The sequence below is a fragment of the Monodon monoceros genome, unplaced genomic scaffold (assembly GCF_005190385.1).
Source record: "Monodon monoceros isolate NGI ecotype Baffin Bay Population unplaced genomic scaffold, NGI_Narwhal_1 Super_Scaffold_19, whole genome shotgun sequence".
NCBI classification, from domain to species: Eukaryota; Metazoa; Chordata; class Mammalia; order Artiodactyla; family Monodontidae; genus Monodon; species Monodon monoceros.
Window position 1 is genome coordinate 53,821,106 of NW_021703775.1, and position 20,550 is coordinate 53,841,655.

Genomic DNA, 20,550 nt, shown 5'->3' on the forward strand with positions numbered 1-20,550 from the left:
CAACCCCTGCACCACCAGGGAAGCCCTAACATTCTTTGTTTTAAAGTCTATTTTAACTGATACGAGTATTGCTACTCCCACTTTCTTTTGATTTCCATTTGCATGGAATATCTTTTTCCATTCCCTCACTTTCAATCTGTATGTGTCCCTAGGTCTGAAGTGGGTCTCTTGTAGACAGCACATAGACGGGTCTTGTTTTTGTATCCGTTCAGCAAGCCTGTGTCTTTTGGTTGGAGCATTTAATCCATTCACCTTTAAGGTAATTATCAATATGTATATTCCTATGACCATTTTCTTAATTGTTTTGGGTTTGTTTTTGTTAGTCCTTTTCTTCTCTTGTGTTTCCCACTTAGAGAAGTTCCTTTTGCATTTGTTGCAGAGCCAGTTTGGTGGTGCTGAATTCTCTTAGCTTTTGCTTGTCTGTAAAGCTTTTGATTTCTCCATCGAACCTAAATGAGATCCTTGCCGGGTAGAGTAAACCTTGGTTGTAGGTTCTTCCCTTTCATCACTTTAAGTATATCATGCCACTCCCTTCTGGCTTGTAGAGTTTCTGCTGAGAAATCAGCTGTTAACCTTATGGGAGTTCCCTTGTATATTCTTTGTCATTTTTCTCTTGCTGCTTTCAATAATTTTTCTTTGTCTTTAATTTTTGCAAGTTTGATTACTATGTGTCTCAGTGTGTTTCTCCTTGGGTTTATCCTGTATGGGACTCTCTGTGCTTCCTGGACTTGAGTGGCTATTTTCTTTCCCATGTTAGGGAAGTTTTCGACTATAATCTCTTGAAATATTTTCTCGGGTCCTTTCTCTCTCTCTTCTCCTTCTGGGACCCCTATAATGCGAATGTTGCTGCATTTAATGTTGTCCCAGAGGTCTCTTAGGCTGTCTTCATTTCTTTTCATATTTTCTTCTTTATTCTGTTCTGCAGCAGTGAATTCCACCATTCTGTCTTGCAGGTCACTTATCCGTTCTTCTGCCCCAGTTATTGTGCTATTGATTCCTTCTAGTGTAGTTTTCATTTCAGTTATTGTATTGTTCATCTCTGTTTGTTTGTTCTTTAATTCTTCTAGGTCTTTGTTAAACATTTCTTGCATCTTCTCGATCTTTGCCTCCATTCTTTTTCCGAGGTCCTGGATCATCTTGACTATCATTATTCTGAATTCTTTTTCTGGAAGGTTGCCTATCTCCACTTCATTTAGTTGTTCTTCTGGGGTTTTATCTTTTTCCTTCATCTGGTACATAGCCTTCTGCCTTTTCATCTTGTCTATCTTTCTGTGAATGTAGTTTTTGTTCCACAGGCTGCAGGATTGTAATTCTTCTTGCTTCTGATGTCTGCCCTCTGGTGGATGAGGCTATCTAACCAGTAATTTTTGATAGTACTAAATACTACTATACTATAGCCAAAGGCACCCCTGAGGAGGTGATATCTGACTGAGCCCTGAAAATTAAGGAGCCAGCCCCCTAAGATTTGGGCAAAGATGTTCCAGGAGAAGGAATGGCTGTTACAAAGGGCCTGAGGCAGAAACAAGGAATAGAAAGACTAGGGCGGCTGGAGCATAGTAAGCAGGGGTAGAGTGACAGGAGCTGAGGTTGGAGAGGCGGGCAGGGGCTGGTGCAGACACCACTGCAGGCCTGTGCATTTTATTCTGTATGCAATGGAAAGCTGTCAGTGGTTTTACGCAAGGAAATGACAGGATCTGATTTGTGTTATTAAAGGCCCATTTGGGCTTCTGTGTGAAGAAGAGACAAGAGAGGGATGAGAAGTGGAGACAGGGAGTCAGTTCAGAGGCTCCTGCAGAGTCCAAGCAGGAGATGACAGAAACTGTGGTTGGAAAGAAGGACAGGGTCCAGGATACATACTGGAGGGAGACTCGGGACTTGATGGATTAGATCTAGGGGGGAGCAAAAGGGGACCATAAAAGCTGCCACCTAAGCTTTTCACTTAGAATCCAGGTGAATGGACGAAAGGACCATTTGTGGGATGGGAAAGACAAGGGGAGAAGCAGGTTTGGGAGGGGGAAAAAAATCAAGTGTTGTGCTTTGGATGAGTCACTCAAGTGGAGATGGCAAGTGTACTGATGGAGAGGGCTGGGCTTTGTACAAAGGCATGGAGAAGTATCTATTAACTTTATCCCCAGGCCTGTTTAAATGATTGGATACTGCCTTTTCCTTCTTAAAGGAATACTCATTAAGAAATTTGAAAAATCAGTCATCGATGTAAAATGATATTTTGTACAATAACAGTTGCACAAGTCGAGACCCCTTTTGGTTACAAGTGAGAAACCCTTAACTGGCCAAATGCAAAGGGGCACTTTTTTTAATATATAAATTTATTTATTTTATTTTTGGCTGCATTGGGTCTTCGTTGCTGTGCGCAGGAGTTGCAGCAAGCAGGGGCTACTCTTTGTTGCAGTGCACCGGCTTCTCATTGCAGTGGTTTCTCTTGTTGCGGAGCACAGTCTCTAGGCACACGGGCTTCAGTAGTTGTGGCTCGTGGGCTCTAGAGCACAGGCTCAGTAGTTGTGGCGAACGAGCTTAGTTGCTGCACAGCGTGTGGGATCTTCCTGTACCAGGGCTTGAACCCGGCTTGAACCCACGTCCCCTGCATTGGCAGGCAGATTCTTAACCACTGCGCCACCAGGGAAGCCCCAAAGGGGCACTTTTTTAGCTTGAACATTCAAACCACAGAAAGAGAACTGATGAAGCTAGTCGTTTAGAATCAGACTCAAACACTTGCCGACCTCTTTATCTCCCTGCTTCGCATTAAATGTAGCCTTTGTTCTCCCAGGCCAAATAGCTCAACTAGAAAGATATCTGGGAGCTGCAGGAAGCTCTGGATTTATATTCTTTATGTTTCTAAACAGAAAGAAAAAAAGTCTCCTCCCATATAGCTCAAGATAGAAACATCCCATGGAAGGACTCTGGTAGGTTTTGAGTCACATGCCCGTCTCTGAAAGGGGAAATAGGAGCTGGGAAGATAATAACAAAACCTACGGTACAATGTGTCTTTTCTGAAAACAGAACTAAGAATCGTAGCATTAAAAGAGATCTTAGAAGCCTCACCAACCCCTCAACCAATGCAAGATTCTCTTCTACTACATTACAGCTTCAGTTTAATCACTTTTAAAGTTGGGAAACACGCTCCTTCACCAGGCAACCCATCCCATTTCTCAACATTGCTAATCATTTTAAAAGTAAATTTGCTTCCTTGTCATCATCGCCCATGGGCTATAGTTTTTTTGGGGTTTTTTTGGTTTGTTTTTTAATATTTACTTATTTATTAATTTGGCTGCCCCAGGTCTTCGTTGCGGCATGCAGGATCTAGTTCCCTGACCAGGGATGGAACCCAGGCCCCCTGCATAGGGAGCATGGAGTCTTAACCACTGGACCACCAGGGAAGTCGCCTTGGGCTGTAGTTCTAAGTTCATGTTCTTCCCTCTAGGTCAAGACTGAATATATCTACTCCTTTCATGAATATCTGAAAGCAAGTCATATAACCGTCTTCAGCCCGCTCTTCTCTGGGATCCATATTCCTTGGAGTTTCGACTGTAGTCATCATGGATGGCTTAGTGTTATGGGAAGTAAGAGGGGCATCTGGATCATTAAGGTCAGGGGTTGTCAAGGACTCTGTGGGGAAAGGCAGGAAACCAACAGAAGAGGGGAACGATCCTCACCCCACCAGGCTCGCCCCCAGCATGAACTCCACCCCAGCTGCCTGCCTCTGCTCCCAAGGGGCCCACCAGACAGCAAGGAGCATAGAAACACTTAAAGAGAATTCAGTTTTACAGTTTATGTTAAAAAGAAGAAAAAAATAGGTAGGAGAAGATAAAAATAAATTTAGAAGAAAAAAGGGAAAGAAGGCTAAGAGCAAATGAATGAAAAGACTAGGTATGGAGGGAAGGGTGTAATGAAAGTTTTAAAGAGAAGGAATCAACTCATTAACCAGAGTATTTAAAAGAATGTAACAGTTAAGGGGCTTCCCTGGCGGCGCAGTGGTTAAGAATCTGTGTGCCAATGCAGGGGACACAGGTTCAAGCCCTGGACTGGGAAGATCCCACATGCCGCGGAGCAACTAAGCCCATGTGCCACAACTACTGAGCCTGCTCTCTAGAAGCCACCAGCCACAACTAATGAGCCCACGTGCCACAACTACCGAAGCCCGCATGCCTAGAGCCCGTGCTCTGCAACAAGAGAAGCTACTGCAGTGAGAAGCCCATGCACCGTGACAAAGAGTGGCCCCTGCTCACCGCAACTAGAGAAAGCCCACCCGCAGCAACGAAGACCCAACACAGCCAAAAATAAATAAATAAAAATTTTTTTTTTCAGTATGCGGGCCTCTCACTGTTGTGGCCTCTCCCATTGCGGAGCACAGGCTCCGGATGCGCAGGCTCAGTGGCCATGGCTCACAGGCCCAGCCGCTCTGCGGCATGTGGGATCTTCCCGGACCGGGGCACGAACCTGTGTCCCCTGCATCGGCAGGCGGACTCTCAACCACTTCGCCACCAGGGAAGCCCAATAAAAATAATTTTTTTTAAAAAAAAGAGAACATAACAGTCCTAAACATGTATACAGCCAATAACAGAGCTTCCAGCAACATGAAGGAGGAAAAGATAGAACTAAAAGATAGAAAAACCTATCATTGCAATCGGTTATTTTCATGCCCTTCTCTCAGTGACAGACAGAACAAGCAGGCAGAAAAATCAACGGTATAGAAGGCTTGAAGAGCCCTATAAACCAACTTGATATAATTGACATTGACAGAGCACACTGTCCAGCAACAGCACAGTATACATTCTCTTCCAGTGCATCAGAATCAGATGAAAAGCAGGAAGACAATAAAGAAAAACCAATGAAACCCAAAACTAGATATTTGAAAAGATATATAAAAGTGGAAAACATCTTCTGAGACTGATCGGGGTGGGGAGGGAACCATAAATTACCAATATCAGAAATTAGAGGGGAAAGCACTACAGATCCTAAAGACAAGAAGGGAATATTATGAATAACTTTATGCTAATAAATTCAATAACTTTAATGAAATACACAAATTTCTTGAAAGACACAAAGTACCAAAGCTCACTCAAGAATAAATAGGTAACTTGCATAGTCCCCAAATCTATTTAAAAAATTCAATTTGTAGGGTTTTAAAGAGAAAACTTCCTACAAAAAAAACTGCAGGTCCACAGTGCTTCACCAGTGAATCCTGCCAAATATTTAAGGAAGAAATAATACATTTCAATACTGAAAACAACAAAACATTGCTTAAAGAAATTAAAGCCCTAAATAAGTGGAGACATGTATAACTTGCTTATAGAATCAGAAGAGTCAATATCGTTAAAGAGGCAATTCTCCTCAAATGGATCAATACCTTCAACAGAATTCTTGTAAAAATCCCAGGATATTTTCATAGAAATTGGCAAACTGACCCTAAAGTTTATTTATATATATATAGCGTTATGTGTGGATTACTATAATCAGATAATTGAATCATGATTCTTACAAATTATATGATTATAGTAATCCACACATAACACCACACTGACATATAGCTCAACAGAATAGAATGAGAGTCCAACAAAAGACCCACACAGCTAAGGTCAATTCATTTTTGACAATGTGTCAAGGCAATTCAATCGGGAAAGGATAGGCTTTTCAAAAGATGGTGCCAGAATTGGATACCCATATACAAAAAAAGAAAAATTTAGACCTCTAACTCACATCATATACAAAAGTTAACTCCTAAATGTAAGAGCTAAAAGACAGAATAAAATCTTGGTGACACTGGGTTAGGCAAAAATTTCTTAGATATAACACCAAAAGTATCATCCATAATGGAAAAAAATTGTATAAATTGAACTTTATCAAAATTTAAAAGTTTGCTTTTCAACAGACACCATTAAGAAAATGAAAATTCAAACCACAAACTGGGAGAAATTATTTACAAAACATATCTCCAACACAGGAATTATATCTAGAATAGACAAAAACTCTTATAACTCAATAATGAAAAGACAAACAACCCCATAAAAGACAGACAAAAGATTTGAATGGACAATTCACCAAAGAAGATATCTGAATATCTAATAAGCACTAGAAAAGCTACTCAGCATCATTCAGGCAGTTCATTGTATGTCAAATACTTTAAAAAAAAAAGCTGTAAAATTAAAAAAAACTAATTGGTCACCTTTGGGAGTTGTTAGAGCATCGATTCATTATTCTAAAGACTAGCAGAAAAAGGAAAAGAGTCCAGGAATATTACCTGGTCTTTTCTATGTGAATTGTGCTTTAGGAAAACCAAACAGTCGATGGAAAAAGGGGGTTTTTAAGAATGACAGTTATAAATACAGAAGGAATAATTGAATTAGAAAACCCTTGTTGAGTAATCCTTAATACAATAATAAATCTAGACAAGGAGCATCAACAGATGCTAAAACCATTAGGTTAGAGGCTGATGTGGCATTTTGTAATGGATGGACCAGGCTGACCACATCTGAAATCACCAGGAAAATTAACATCAGTAAAAGTGGAACAACCAGACATTATGTACTTTCTCTCTTGTGATACAATAGTATATAGTACCACCTACAATCTATTTTTGCAAAAAGAAAAAATTGCATCTTAATATTACAAAGCTTCTAGATCTAATTGTCAGGGGGGACTGAAGAGCTTGTGAAAGGATTCCTTGAGGATGGAATTAGCCAAATTCTGTGGGAGATTCTATAGATCAATAAATATCAAAAAAGGGAGTGGGTAATTGGTAAGAAATTTGAAAGATATATTGATCGAATGTAATGTATGGACCTTGTTTGGATCTCGATTCAAACCAACCAACCATAAAAATATCTTTCAGAGGTAAGTGTGGACATTTGAACACAGACGAGGTGTTACATGATGAAGAGTTTCTATTATTACTCTTGTTAGGTGTGCTAATGGTACTATGGTTATGCTCTTTTTAAAAGTGGTTACCTGTTGGGTATACATACTGAGGTATTTACAAGTTAAATTAAACCATAGCTGGGGTTTCCTTTAAAATATTCTGGTGACAGTGCTAGGGTAGGGGAGAATGTTGTGGGAACGAGATAGATGAAATAACGTTGACAATTCTTGAAAGTAGTAATGGATGGATACAGGGTGGTTAAATATACTATTTTCTCTATTTTGGGTATGTTTGAAATTTTCCATAACAAAGAACTGGAGTTTTGTTTTGTTGAATTTTAAATGGGCTGTGTTCACCCAGATCACAGCCCTCAGGCTGACTTCAACATGAGTATTCCCTACCTTGATCCACACAGTCAACGTAGGTCACAAATGAGAGAAATGAGTCAGGGGTTAAGAAAACAGCAAAGCAAGCAGCTGGTACCCACCTCTGCGAGGATTAATGGAGAGTGGTAGGACCACGGCAAACGAAAGATCACCTGCCCATCCAAAGGGGGCAGCCAATGTTGCCATGTGGGAATAAGGGCCCGAGATGGCCAAGTCTTCTAATTTTTCATTAGAAACTTGAAATCTAGGCATTTCAGTAAAACCTCCCAATATGCAGGCAAATGATTTTTAAAAATTTAAACACTTGCAAGTCAGTGCTAGAAAGCCAAACAAAACCTGTCTGGAGGCTAGATTTGTTCCACAGACTGTTGTTTTGTGATCTCTGACACCACACCATGTAATGCATTATATAGTAATGCATTAATAATTGGCTGACATTCTTAACAGTTGAGTCACACGGCCAGGACAACTGAGGTTGTGCATATCCGAAATGCCCAGATCCTTTATATGCAAACAGCTGTCAAGCCAGGCACGCCCCACACTGAACTCAGAACTGAACACAGGCTTACAGTTATCTCCATCAAATTGCATCTTGTCATTTGTCAGAAACATTTGTCCCTGGATTGGCTCCACTCTTCCTCGAAATTCTACTGAATTTGCACTCCCTTCCAGCTTTGTATCACACACAGTTTTAATAAGCCCATCCAAAGCCATCTACAAAGCTAATGTCAACTTGTGTGCATAGTTCAATAGAGTTCAACGGATTTCAACGGGTAGGTAGGTCAGGCTTGTCTCCTGCTAGACGTCTACAGCTGTTCAGCTATAACTTCAACCTACCTTCTGGGTTCATCCACCTCATATTTACCCGTCTTCCTCCTTAAAGCCACCATACATTGCATATAGGCCTAATCCACTAGTTTTGTGGTGACGGGAATGCCACCTCCTTACACCTGTATATGGAGTACTTTATGGTTTTTATAGCATGTTCCCATAATTTTCTGATTTGATCTTTATCACCCATCACAACCTTTAAAAATCCTATCAACCTCACATTAAGACATTGATCTACAAATCTGCCAGTGGTCTATTTGTTTGCTTATAATCCACTAATAATCTATCTGGTGATTTCCAGATTAAATAGAGCAAGGACAACTATTGATAATTTAGCTTCTTACCTTCCCACTTGACCGTCTCACCAAAAAAGAGTTCCCCAAACCACCACCATTCCAGCAATAACCTATAGGGACAGAAACAATATTTAAGAGGAAGAATGTTCTAACCATGAGAGTTGACAGAAAGTGGAATGCATCATCTTGTGAAGAAATGACATTTTGATGCTAGAACTTTTCAAATAGGAGCTAGGGTTTTGCAGAAGGGACTCCAACATGGATAGGGAGCTGGGCAGAACGATCTTTCATTCATGCATTTCTGTCCACGTGAGGAAACTGCTCCGTGCTCAGCTCTTGGCTGAGCTCTTGGAAATATCTTACCAGTTCTTGCAGTGATAACCTCTCAAGGTTAAAAACATACACTTGGCAAGGGTGACTGTTTTTATTCTTTGTACATTTTAAAATTAATTCCCTTTTAAAAAGCAGTTTTCAGCAAATGTTTTTAAAATGCCAACCTGTTTCTCCATTGTTCAAAATTGGGAAGAATCCATATAATGGAATATAATTCAGCCATAAAAAAGAAATGAAGCACCAATACAAGGTAGGATGTGGATGAATCTTGAAAACATTAGGATAACTGAAAGAAGCCAGTCACAAAAGACCACATATTACATGATTCCATTCATATGAAAGCCCAGAATAGGTAAATGTAGATACAGAAAGTAGATTAGTGGTTATTTAGGGGTAGGGTGAGGTGATAGCTAAAGGATACAGGATTTTCTATTGAGTTGATGAAAATGTTCTAAAATTGACTGTGGTGATGGTTGCACATATCTGTGAATGTACTAAAATTCGTTGAATTGTACATTTTAAATGGGTGAATTGTAGGGTATATGAATTATATCTCGATAAACCTGTTTTTTAAAAAAAATTAAGCAAACTTTTTTTTGGTGGGGGCTGGGGATAGATGTTTGCTTCCAGGCTGGCTAGATTTCTAAAGGGGAGCACTCAACCATCTGCTGAGCGAAAAGATCCGGTTCAGCGAGGAACTGGCAGCCAGGTTGGGTGAGGTGGAAGGATTTTCTCACATTTCAGGAGGCATGGGGCTCCCCTTTCGGACTCTGGGGCTGGGATTAGCAGCCGAGGAGACAGACAAGAGCTCACCTTCCACCCACTACCTCCGAGCTTTCTAGGTCTTGCTTCTCACCGCTCCTGGTAGTATTTCCATCCCAGGAGTTAACTCCTAGCACGCCCATAAAAACGGCTGAAACCACTCTTTCGGGAGAACACGTCCGGGAGGCCTCTCATCCCAACTAAGCTTGCTCCCTACTTCGCCCCACTTCCTGAGGATGTGGGGCATCCGTCCACCCCCTGACAAAGCGGCCCCCCTGCCTCAGAATGTTCGAGTGCTGGAAGATTTCAAAACCCAGCTGGCATATTTCCTGCTCCCCGGGGGGACTTCTGAACCTGGGGTGTGCAGCAGGCAGGAAAGGATATCCCTAGAAAACGTCTGCCAGCGAATTCCACCACTCCTGACTGACACCGGGGAGCAGGGGCACAGATAGGGGAGGGAAACGCCCAGGCACTTTTCCCAAACTGCAAATCCGCCCAGGGAGGCCTGGAGGCCTGGGTAAGGGAGAAGGGCCCGCGGTCTAGGGGTTCTGCAGATCGGGGGAAGGCGGCAACGACCAATTATCAGCATTGAGTTGGCCAAAAAGTTCGTTCGGGGTTTCGTTCGCGGTTTTGGTAACGATGTTACGGAAGAACCCGAACGAACTTTTTGGCCAACCCATAGTTAAAAAGGAGGAGAGCGACTGGCTTCACTTGAGGCCCTGCGCTGGGCCTCGGGCCCCAGCTCGCGGGAGCGGTCGCCCCGCTTGGGCCCCGACAGCCAGCGCTCACCACGCCGCTCCCGGCCCTGGGTGAGGGGCAGCAGCAGGGAACTGGCGCCGGGAACTCGGGCACGCCCCGTAGAGAGGGCGCCTGGAATTTTCGATGACGAGGCCCAGGTAGGGTCCCATCACCGGTGCAGCGCCCCGGGACTTCCCGTCCTCATCCCCGGTACCGGGACCCGGGACTGTGCCGTTAAAGGAAATGCCTAGGAAGAGGGAGCAGCAGGTAAACGTACGGGTTCGGGCGGCTGGACGGTGCACTGCGCGGGGGCAACAAGTAGCTTGGAAAGCGAGTGAGGCGCCAAGGAGAGCGGCTTCCTGCCTGCAGCGAAGCAGGACGTGCAAGCAGAGCAGTGAGAGACAGGAACTGAGGAGACTAAAGAGTGACTGACTCGTTCCCCTGAGCAAGGTGGTAAAAGGGGGGGACGGGTATCCAAAAGGGTCATGCTCCAGGTGAGGCTCGAACTCACAACCTCGGCATTGCTCTGCATGTACTGCTGTATAAGTACCGCGCGCTAACCGATTGCGCCACTGGAGCTACGCTTACCCCCGTCTCGCGATGGCTCTATCAGGGTTCACCCGGGCCCTGTGCGGGCCTTCGCGGAGCATGCGCACCCGCGGCTTGCGGCTAGGCGAGAACGAACCGGGGCCCCGAGACCCCGCAGCTTCCGGTCCGGCGGTCCCCGGCCTAGTGTAGGAGGGAAGGCTGCTAGGTCTCCCTCCGGGAGGGCGGGGCCCTTTGGCGGGACCTTGAAAAGAGCACAGCCCGCCTCCCTGGGTAGCGCGGGAGGAGGAGCCCGGGCGCTGCGGTCTGAAACCGCCTCCGCGCCCTCAGTGTGGAGTTTCGCCTCCCAGGAGCAGGCCCCGCGAGAAGCAGGCCTAGTCCGGGAACCGGGCTGCGGTCGGCGGGCGGGCCTTGTTGCGAGGGGTGGGGCCGAGCGGGGAGATGCCCTGGACTGTCGCCTCTGACCCGCGCCCCCGCGTGACCGGTGAGCTGGAGGAGCCCACCCCGCTACCCCCCGCGCCGCCCTGGAAGTCGGCAGGAGCGGGAAAACCCGTGAATGAGCAAAGCCCGCGCCTGCCGGTGGGGCAGCCAGGGAGCGCCTGGGCCGGAGTGGCGACCGAGCTTCCAAGACCGGACCGGGCAGAGATTTAACCGTCAGACCCTTGTCCTGCCCCGAAGGCTTTCTGCTGCCCCTTCTTACATCCTGAGCGGGGTGCTCGGATCGTGTCCAACCACGGTCATTCTGGGGACACGGTGATAGCCCAGTCCTTCAAGAGGGTGCAAGCTAAGCTCCACGTGTTTTGTTGGGCCACGACGTGTATGTTTTGTTTAATTTTAAAGCGAGTTCCTAATATTTAAAAACAAGAGGTCCCCTACAAATATCTGGATATCCATTTCCTTTTTTTAAAACCGGAAAGTGTAAACCGTACCCAGGGCCGAATTATGACTGTCCTGTGCCTTACACACTTTTGTCTTCGTGGCCCCTTTGTCCATCAAAACAACAAAAATTTTTTTAAATTATATTTTGCTACCACAAACCACAAATATAACCCAGGCTGGATTTATTGTTACATTCATTATTATCTTTATTTCTGATTTCAAAAAAAAATTAAAATGTAAACATTTGGGGGGCTCTAGGCACTGTGCCTACCGCCATTGACTGATAACTGCTAGGAACCTGCATCCCTCTGGGAGGGTAGCTGCAGCCTCCTCCACAAAATGCCCCCCTCCCCCCTCCCCCTCTTCCTCTGGCGTTGCATCAGTCGATTGTCTCCTGGGCCTCTGTTGGCATGTTGGTCACCCTGTTCCGGTGACCTCTGCTTTCCTGGGAGAGCCAGAAGAGCAAACAACAGAGCACCATGTCGATAGATTTCGGAACCAGCATGAGCAAGTGACGGGGGCAGAATAAAGATCATGCATAGTCACCTTGATGGTGACTAACCCACATTAACAGGTTGTGTTCGGGTGATGAGGTCGAGAGTACGATTGTAGAAGAGCCTTGAAACTGGAGCAGAAGAGATTCGAGAGATCAGGGAGATGATGAGACAAGCACAGGTTCTGTTTAAGGCAGAGGCCTCCTGAAGGTGGTGTTTCCAGGAAGCTCATTGCTTTGTACAGACTGGGTTGTGCACCCAGAGAAAGGAGATAGGCGAGCCTCTCTTGGTGGTTTGTAAACTGTGAGAGACACACATCCAGAGCAAGAGCTCAGAAGGGGGATGGTCAACACCCTTGCAAGATCCCATCAGGTACTAGGCAGATGGTGGGATGCAGAGCTGTTTACAACACGCCAGGATTAGGGCTCCTCGGAGCATGCTTTGGCAAGTCCTTGGTAAATCAAGGGCAGCAGAGCCTTTGAAATAAGTCCCTCCCAAAAGATGGAACAAGTTCTAAAAGTAAATGCATGATTTGCCCCCAGGTGGGAATAATTTTTCCTCCTAAATTGAAAGGGGTTAATTTCCTGAAAGACAAGAAAGTAAGTTGGAGACTCATACACAGCGTCTTCTCAAATCCAGTAGCATCTGCCGAGTCTGCTCTTTCTCCCTCCTGAATCCCTCAGGTAGAATCTGCCTGGTGAACTATAAACAGCAAAAATGGCCCCTGAAAAAAAAAAAAAAAAAAAGGCCCCTGGTGGTCCAGCTTCCCTTCCCACTCTCCGCTTTCATGGACTTACTCCTTAACAGTATTGGTTCAGCAGATACTGACTGACCCTGGTTGCATGGGAAGGGAAGGCAGCACCTGATACAGCCTTTGGGAACTAAAATAGCTTAGTCCCCAAGGAAATTGGAGCTCTAAGGGAGGAGTGAGGGCAATGTTGAACCTAGAGGGGGCAGTGTCAGAATCTCTGCCACCAGAGAGATTTTTCAGCAAGAACAAGTATACTGAGACCTTCAAATCACTTAACCTCATACACACTCACGCTGAAGAGCAAAGAACTAAGAGCGAGTCTGAGGCCCTCCCTGGCTCTGTGACCTTAAGTAAATCTCTTACCCTTTCTGGGCCTCAGTTTCCCCATTTATAAACTGAGGGATCTAGACCAGATAAGAGCTTCCTAGCTTAACTGGAGAATGCCTTTTACCATGTATACTCTTGATAACAACTTGCAATTATTTAAGCATTTAATAATTTGTGTGATGTGTAATAAAGAAGTGATTTTTAAAATAAAACCTATTTTAGATATATGTATAATGTTAAAATAATCTTGAGTAATACCCATACTGTAATAAGACTAGTCTCCACCTTCTTCCATTTACCATGTAATGCAAAATGTTTAATTTACTTTAATTATGTAAGGGAAAAGCACGCTTTGTTAACAATAACTTTTAAAAGAACATATATCATATTGGTCTTAGGACAAATGTATATTAAAATGTATGAAATTTAATGACTCATTGTAGCATCAAAAATAGACACAAACTGCTTTCCTAAGCGAATGTTTAGAATTTGTGCTTTTTGCACTTTAAAAACTGGTTTATTTTTATTCCTTTCATGGTTTTGTGTCTAAATGATGAGCTAAAACAGAAGGGTTCTGGCTGCTATATGTAAGCACCATTCTGCAAATAACATGAAGCGGGTATGGTTGGTCTTCATCCCTAATAACGAAAGACCAAATTGGATATAATGATCAGTATATTTTCTCTTTTGGGCTTTTGTTTCTGACATACAAGATATTTTTATTAGCAGAATGCAATTTGCACATTTAGTAAATGAATATCATCTTGAACCAAATTTGTAGAATTTTCAGTATATGGTCTTCTTTTACTTTATTTCAGCAAACTTTTTATGTGTTTAGCCAGCGTTCCATTATGGTTATATATGAAGCAGTATATGACTTTTAAAAGTTGCTGTAGAGGAGTCACAAGTCACCTACAACCCACCTCTTCAGCTGAGTCATATGCACACTTCTTGTATGCAGGGACCACTGCAGGTGCTTGTCAACAGGCACTGAGACGCTCCCCAAGTGATTGCATGTTGATGGGGCAAGAGGTTGTCTGAATAATTATTTTAATTATTACTTTTCTAAGTAGAAATTGAAAAGATACTCTGCCACCTGTAACAGTGAAGACCGTCTTGAATGTCTTTCAGAACTCCTAGGATCTGGCAGTGTCTAAGATCCCTTCCTATCCTAATAGTCCATGATCCTCACCAGCACCACGTGGAGAAATGACCCTTTATTTTCCCTTAGGAGGAGACAGATGCGTAGGTCTTAAGGCCCAAACTCTAGGAAAGTATGATGCAGATTTGAACCAATTACACATAGGAGTGGAACATGATGATACTTTGGGAATCACAGATTCCCTTCACTCTGGACTGAAGCTGAAATGAGGACATGGTGAGAGCCTGTCAGAGGAGAAAAAGTCTTAAAGATTGGTAACGTTCAGTGTTGAGGAGAGTGTGAGGAAATGGACACTGTTCAGGGTTTTTGTTTGTTTGTTTGTTTTTAAGTCAGTTTAGTAGAATCTATCAAATATATGACCTTTGACCCAGCAGTTCCACTTCTAGGAATCTCTCCTATAGAGACACTGTACGTGGGAACAAGTATACCGTAGGAACAAATAGACTGTCTTTCATCAAACCTAAGTTGCCATAACCTGTAAAATGTGCCATTACTTTACGTAGCGATAAGAAAGATGCTGCCATTTTAACAATGACACTGTGCTTGCATGTCAGACTTACTTTATGCTTATTAAAAGAGCTCTTTTAGACAGACTCAGATGTACATTTTTAAAATCACATATTACCCTTGAGAACTATTGCTTTTGGTTCGGCTTTTCAGCCTCTTAGTTTCTGCCACCTCCAAACCGGCCAGCGCTTCAAGGGGGAATCAGGCTGCCGCGCTCACCTCAGTGCCCTTGTCTTCTCCCTGAATCTTGTGGCCTCTCCACACCTGGGCTGTCTTCAGGCAGGTTTGTTTGTGTGTATTTATTGTGTCTCTGGCTACTATCCGTGGGAATACTATCGTCCACGTGACCACACACTTCATCCTCCCAACAGGGACATTTCTGAGAGCGAGGGGCGTAGGGGTGGGTGGCTGTAATAATACGGGCTCAACGGGCATGACTAGTGACTACAGCGGACCGCCGGGAGCACGGGACTGCCCTAACCACAGCCCCCTTCGTACCGCTATCAGTACATGAAACATAAACAGGAACCACTCCCAGTTAAACGTCGTTTAATTATGAGGACGTTGACGGGGTGTGCGCCTGTTGTGAACTTGGTGCTTCTTCAGCTCCAACTACACCGTCTCTGCCCTGCCCTGCGATCGTGCCAGCCAGCACCACGCTCGCGCCGCGTCAGGGGTAGGCGTCCGCAGAACACTGAAGGGCCTTCTCTCCCTCTTGCCAGGGCTTTTCTTCCGGCTTCTACCGCACAGCTGCCGGCGGGCGGCTTCCGGTCAGACTCGGCCATCACCGTTTCCTGCTCGCCAGCCCCAGCCTGCAGCTCCTCAGCAAACTTCTCCCACCACGCCCCCACCCGTGAGTTCTGAGCCTCAGCTGTGGCAGGGAGCGAGGGCCCTTTCCAAGTTTATCCTTCCGTGGGTTTTCTGTGTCATCTCTGGAGGTAGTGGCTGCTCCCTTTATCCGTTATTCCTGTGTCCCTTAGAGTCCCGTTGACCCCTCTTAGTAGGTAGTCCCCGTTAACTGGTTGTTAACAGTTCTTCATGTTGATTTTTCCCTGTTCAAAGTACTGGTGTGGTTTCCGCCTCCTGACTGGATCCTGGCTGGATCCTAATTATTTCTTTCACTTGTCATATGAGAACAAAATCTTTCAAAGAATATGGAGAACATGGGGGTAGGTGGGTAAAAAATAACTCACTTACACAGCGCTTACCATGTGCCCGGCACTGTTCTAAGAACTTTACACCTTATTAACTAATTTAATCCTCATGCCAACCCTATGAAGTAAGTAGTAGTAGTATTTTCTTTTACAGATGAGGAAACTGAGGCACAGGGGGGTTACCTAAGTAAGTGGTAGGGCCAGTTTTCAAATACAGATTGTAAGACTCAGGAGTCCATGCCCTCAACACTCTCCAGAGTACAGTACTCAGTTTGCCTTGGAGAAAGACACCCATGAGGGGTCACCCTCAAGAGAGGCACTAATCAGGGCTCACAGAGACCCCACATGATGGTGGCCAAAGTGTTCTAACTTGAAATATGGGAAAGACCAGATAGAACTACGACCCCTAGAGAGATGAAAACTGGGATCCAGGTATGCTGGGGCACCCAAATAAATGCCCAAAGCCCTCCAGCTGAGAAGATGGGGTACAGGATGACAGGTCTTAGAGACTAAGCACAGATAATGATGGGGTCCTCCCTTTGAGAGGAGGAAGGAAGAGTCTTAGCAGAGGCACCTATGGAACTCTGGAGTTGCAGTAACATTCAGGGCTGTCCTTAGGTCAAAATTTTGGAGTGAGTAGGAAAACTCACCCTGTGCGGTTGAAGAAAGATAAGGAACTGGAGTAAAACAACCTTTGTTCCTATCTCTGTTTAGCCAACAACTGACTGAGTGGCTTCAATAATTTTTCTTTACATGTATACACCGCAGTTGCTTAGCCGTTCTCCTATTAATGGACATCTTGGGTTATTTCCTGTTTGGAGCTATTATAAACAAAGCTGCTAGGAGCACTCTTGTACAAGTCCTTTTGTTTTCATTTCTTTTCAGTAAATACAGGAGTGGGACTGCTGGGTAGTGCAGCCAAAGAAAAAGTGTACAATTCAGTGGCATTAAGTACATTTATATTGTTGTGCAACTGTTACCACTATCCATCTCCAGAACTTTTTCATCATCCCAAACTGAAAATCAGTACCAATTAACCAATAAACTCTCCATCCCCCTTCCCTCAGCCCCTGGTAACCTTCATTCTACTTTCTGTCTCTACAAGTTTGACTATTCTAGGTACCTCATATAAGTGGAATCACCCAGCATTTATCCTTTTGTGCCTGGCTTATTTCAGGTAGCATAATGTTTTCAAGGTTTATCCATGTTGCAGCATGTGTCAAAATTTCATTCCTTTTCTATTGTATGTATACACCACATTTTTTTATCCATTCATCAGTCAATAGACACTTAGGTTGCTTCCGTCTTTTGGCCACTGTGAATTATGCTGCTATGAAGATGGGTGCACAAATATCTGTTCAAGGTCCTGCTTTCACTTCTCTTGGATATATACCCAAAAGTGGATTGCCACATCATATGGTGATTCTGTTTAATTTTTTGAGGAACCATCATACTGCGTTTCACAACAGCTGCACTGTTTTACACTCCCACCAGTAATGCACAAGGATTCCAATTTGTCCACATCTTTACCAACACTTATTTTCTGTTTGTTTGGGGTTCTTTTTAGTAATAGTCATCCTAACAGGTGTGAAGTACTATCTCATTGTGGTTTTTATCTTCATTTTCTTAATAATTAGTGATGTTGAGCATCTTTTCATGTGCTTATTGACCGTTCGTGTATCCTCTTTGGGTAAATGTCTATTCAAAATCTTTTGCCCAATTTTAATTAAGTTGCTTGTTTTTATGTTGTTGAATTTTATGAGTTCTTTGTATATTCTGAATACTAATCCCTTACTAGATATATTATTTACAAATATTTGACCCATTTTGTGGGTTGCCTTTTCAGTCTCTTGACAGTGTCCTTTGATGCACAAAAGTTTTTAATTTTGATGAAGTTCTATGTTTAGTTTTGTAAGAAAGTGCCAGACCCTTATTTCCAAAGTAGTTTTGCCATTTTATACTCCCACCAGCAATGCTGATCATTCCAATTGCTCTGCATCCTTGTCAACACTTGGTGTTCGCAGTCTTTTTAATTTTAGGCATTCTACTGGGTGTATAATAGTATCTCGTTGTAGGTTTAATTTATATATCCCTGATGACTAACGGTGTTGAGCATTTTTTGACGTGCTTGTTGGCTATTTGTGAATCTTTGTGAAATGTTTGTTCAGATCTTTCACCCATCATTTTGTTGTTTTGTTTTTGTCTTTTTTGTTTTTTGGGTTTTGATCATTTTTTAAATTAAGTTGTAGGAGTGGCTGATATTTCTCAGTTTCCTCATCTGTAGGTAGCAGGTATGAATTCCGCCATGACACCTGGGCTACAAGAAATGCCAAGCTTAGCCACCGTCCACACAGCCCTGGACTCATAAGAGCCCACATATGTCCACTCCTGTCCAAGGCATGTGAGATCCATGCTAGGAAGAATGAGGGGGATGCCACAGGATGTTGGGGGGTGCGGTAAGAGGGCAGTGGAAGTGTCTAACACAGAGTGATTGGAAGGGAAGTAGCGTTCATGGCCCCTGGCAAAGAGGGAAAAGAAGACCAGCAAGCTAAAGAATATTATCTCCACGGGAGGAAGGAGGGAGGGAAGGGAGGGGGAAGAGCTCACTGGCCCTGGAGCCAGAAAAAAATGGAAATGTAGCAGACATATAAGCCAAACTGAAAGCTCATAGCAGAGCTGGCCTGTGAATGTCTCCCTGAGGACTTTCCACCTGTGAGGTGACAGGGAGACATAAACTTCCCGCTCTATTTGCAGAGAGCGCTGAAAAGCTGACAGTGACCAGCATGCAGTTGCAGGGCATTCTCCTCAGCGGCCCTGCCCTGCCCTGTCCAGTGGGGTCTTAGCTGCAGTTACTGGCTCCATCCCAGGGCCAACAGACAACTATGATCACATTAGAGAAGTAGTATATTGGAGGGTCAATCCGTTTTATTATTTGATGCCCCGATTTTAGAACCTAACCTTCCCTGAGTTGCAAATCACAACCATAAAGAAATCTTTTAATACAGAGAATTAAGCTTATAAAAGTATATTAGTCAGGAGACAGAAACCATGCCAGTTGTTTAACAAAGAGAATGTAATACAGAGAACTGTTAACTAGGTTTAAAGTTGTTAACTAGTAACTGAAAAGTCAAAAAAAAATCTGCAGTAGCACAGAAGTAGCAACTGCAAGAAGCAGTTATACCCGCTAGGGCTGAGGGAACCAAAGAAGAAGGTGAATTACTAAACCTTGGAAAGTGGAGGACGACTTCTGCAGAATTGAAACTCAGACCTCTGACAGGGCATGCCAGCTTCTGGAACTGGTAACTCTGATGGGGTCACTTTAAAGCTGATTCTGCGAGAACTGGAAAAATTGCAAATTGGATTTAGAAACTGCCAAGGGAAGAAGCCAAGGTGATGAGCCCAGGAGCCACAGGCAGCCGGGAGACAGGAAGCAATCAGGAAAGAGCAAGTCCCCTCTCCTCCCTCCATCCCTGCAGTCTCCCTCTATTACCTCCACTTTGCAGGGGTAACAGAACCAGCTGGCAAAGCATAAATGGGGTTTGCAGAATCCCCACCCCTGCGTCATGATGCAGAGTATAGAAAGTGAGTTTGGAGCTGAGAGACAGTAGCTTAATAATTGGTTAATACATTAGAAAAACATATAAAAACATCTAACTCTTGCCTGTATAAAACTTTTAAATAATAATCTAAACAATATCAACATAGAAGTTGCCAGTAGGGAGTTCCAGCAGGAAGTTAAATCTTGCCCAGATTCTTTTGTCCTTGACTTGTTCTAGGGGTCGATACAGATGCTTATTAACAGTACACATTAGAAATTACAAGTTTACAGACATGCATGTATTTAAAAAATAACCACTAGGACTTTCCTGGTGGTGCAGTGGTTAAGAATGCACCTGCCAATGCAGGGGACATGGGTTCAATCCCTGGTCAGGGGAGATCCCACATGCCGCAGAGCAACTAAGCCCGTGCACCACAACTACTGAGCCTGCTCTCTAGAGCCTGCGAACAACAACTATTGAGCCCGCGCGCTCTGGGGCCCTTGTGCCGCAACTACTGAGCCCGTGTGCTGCAACTACTGAAGCCTGTGCACCTACAGCCCATGCTCCACAACAAGAGAAGCCACCACAATGAGAAGCCCGCGCATCGCAATGAAGAGTAGCCCTTGCTCACCACAGCTAGAGAAAGCCCACGCACAGCAACGAAGACCCAGCACAGGCAAAAATAAATAAAATTAAAAATAAATTTTAAAATATATATATATATATATATATGGCTTCCCTGGTGCCGCAGTGGTTGAGAGTCCGCCTGCCAATGCAGGGAACACGGGTTCGTGCCCCGGTCCGGGAAGATCCCACATGCCGCGGAGCAGCTGGGCCCGTGAGCCATGGCCGCTGAGCCTGCGCGTCCGGAGCCTGTGCTCCGCAACAGGAGAGGCCAGAACAGTGAGAGGCCCGCGTACCGCAAAATAAATAAATAAATAAATAATAACCACTAGACACATAGGACTAGA

General features: G+C 44.2%; 1 long non-coding RNA gene and 1 other non-coding gene across 3 annotated transcripts in view; both read right to left on the reverse strand.

Moving 5' to 3' along the window:
* LOC114900365 overlaps window positions 1-11,014 on the reverse strand; it is a 191,594-nt gene extending 180,580 nt beyond the window's left edge. For both annotated transcript variants that reach the window (XR_003794833.1, XR_003794834.1), the window contains exons 1-2: window positions 10,809-11,014; window positions 8,436-8,497 (exon numbers count right to left, since the gene is read on the reverse strand). This is a non-coding gene — a long non-coding RNA (uncharacterized LOC114900365). The remainder of the gene's footprint in view (window positions 1-8,435; window positions 8,498-10,808) is intronic.
* On the reverse strand, window positions 10,707-10,799 carry TRNAI-UAU. The gene is given in 2 exon segments: window positions 10,707-10,742; window positions 10,762-10,799. It is a non-coding gene; the product is annotated as a tRNA-Ile (tRNA).
* Window positions 11,015-20,550: the final 9,536 nt, after the last annotated feature.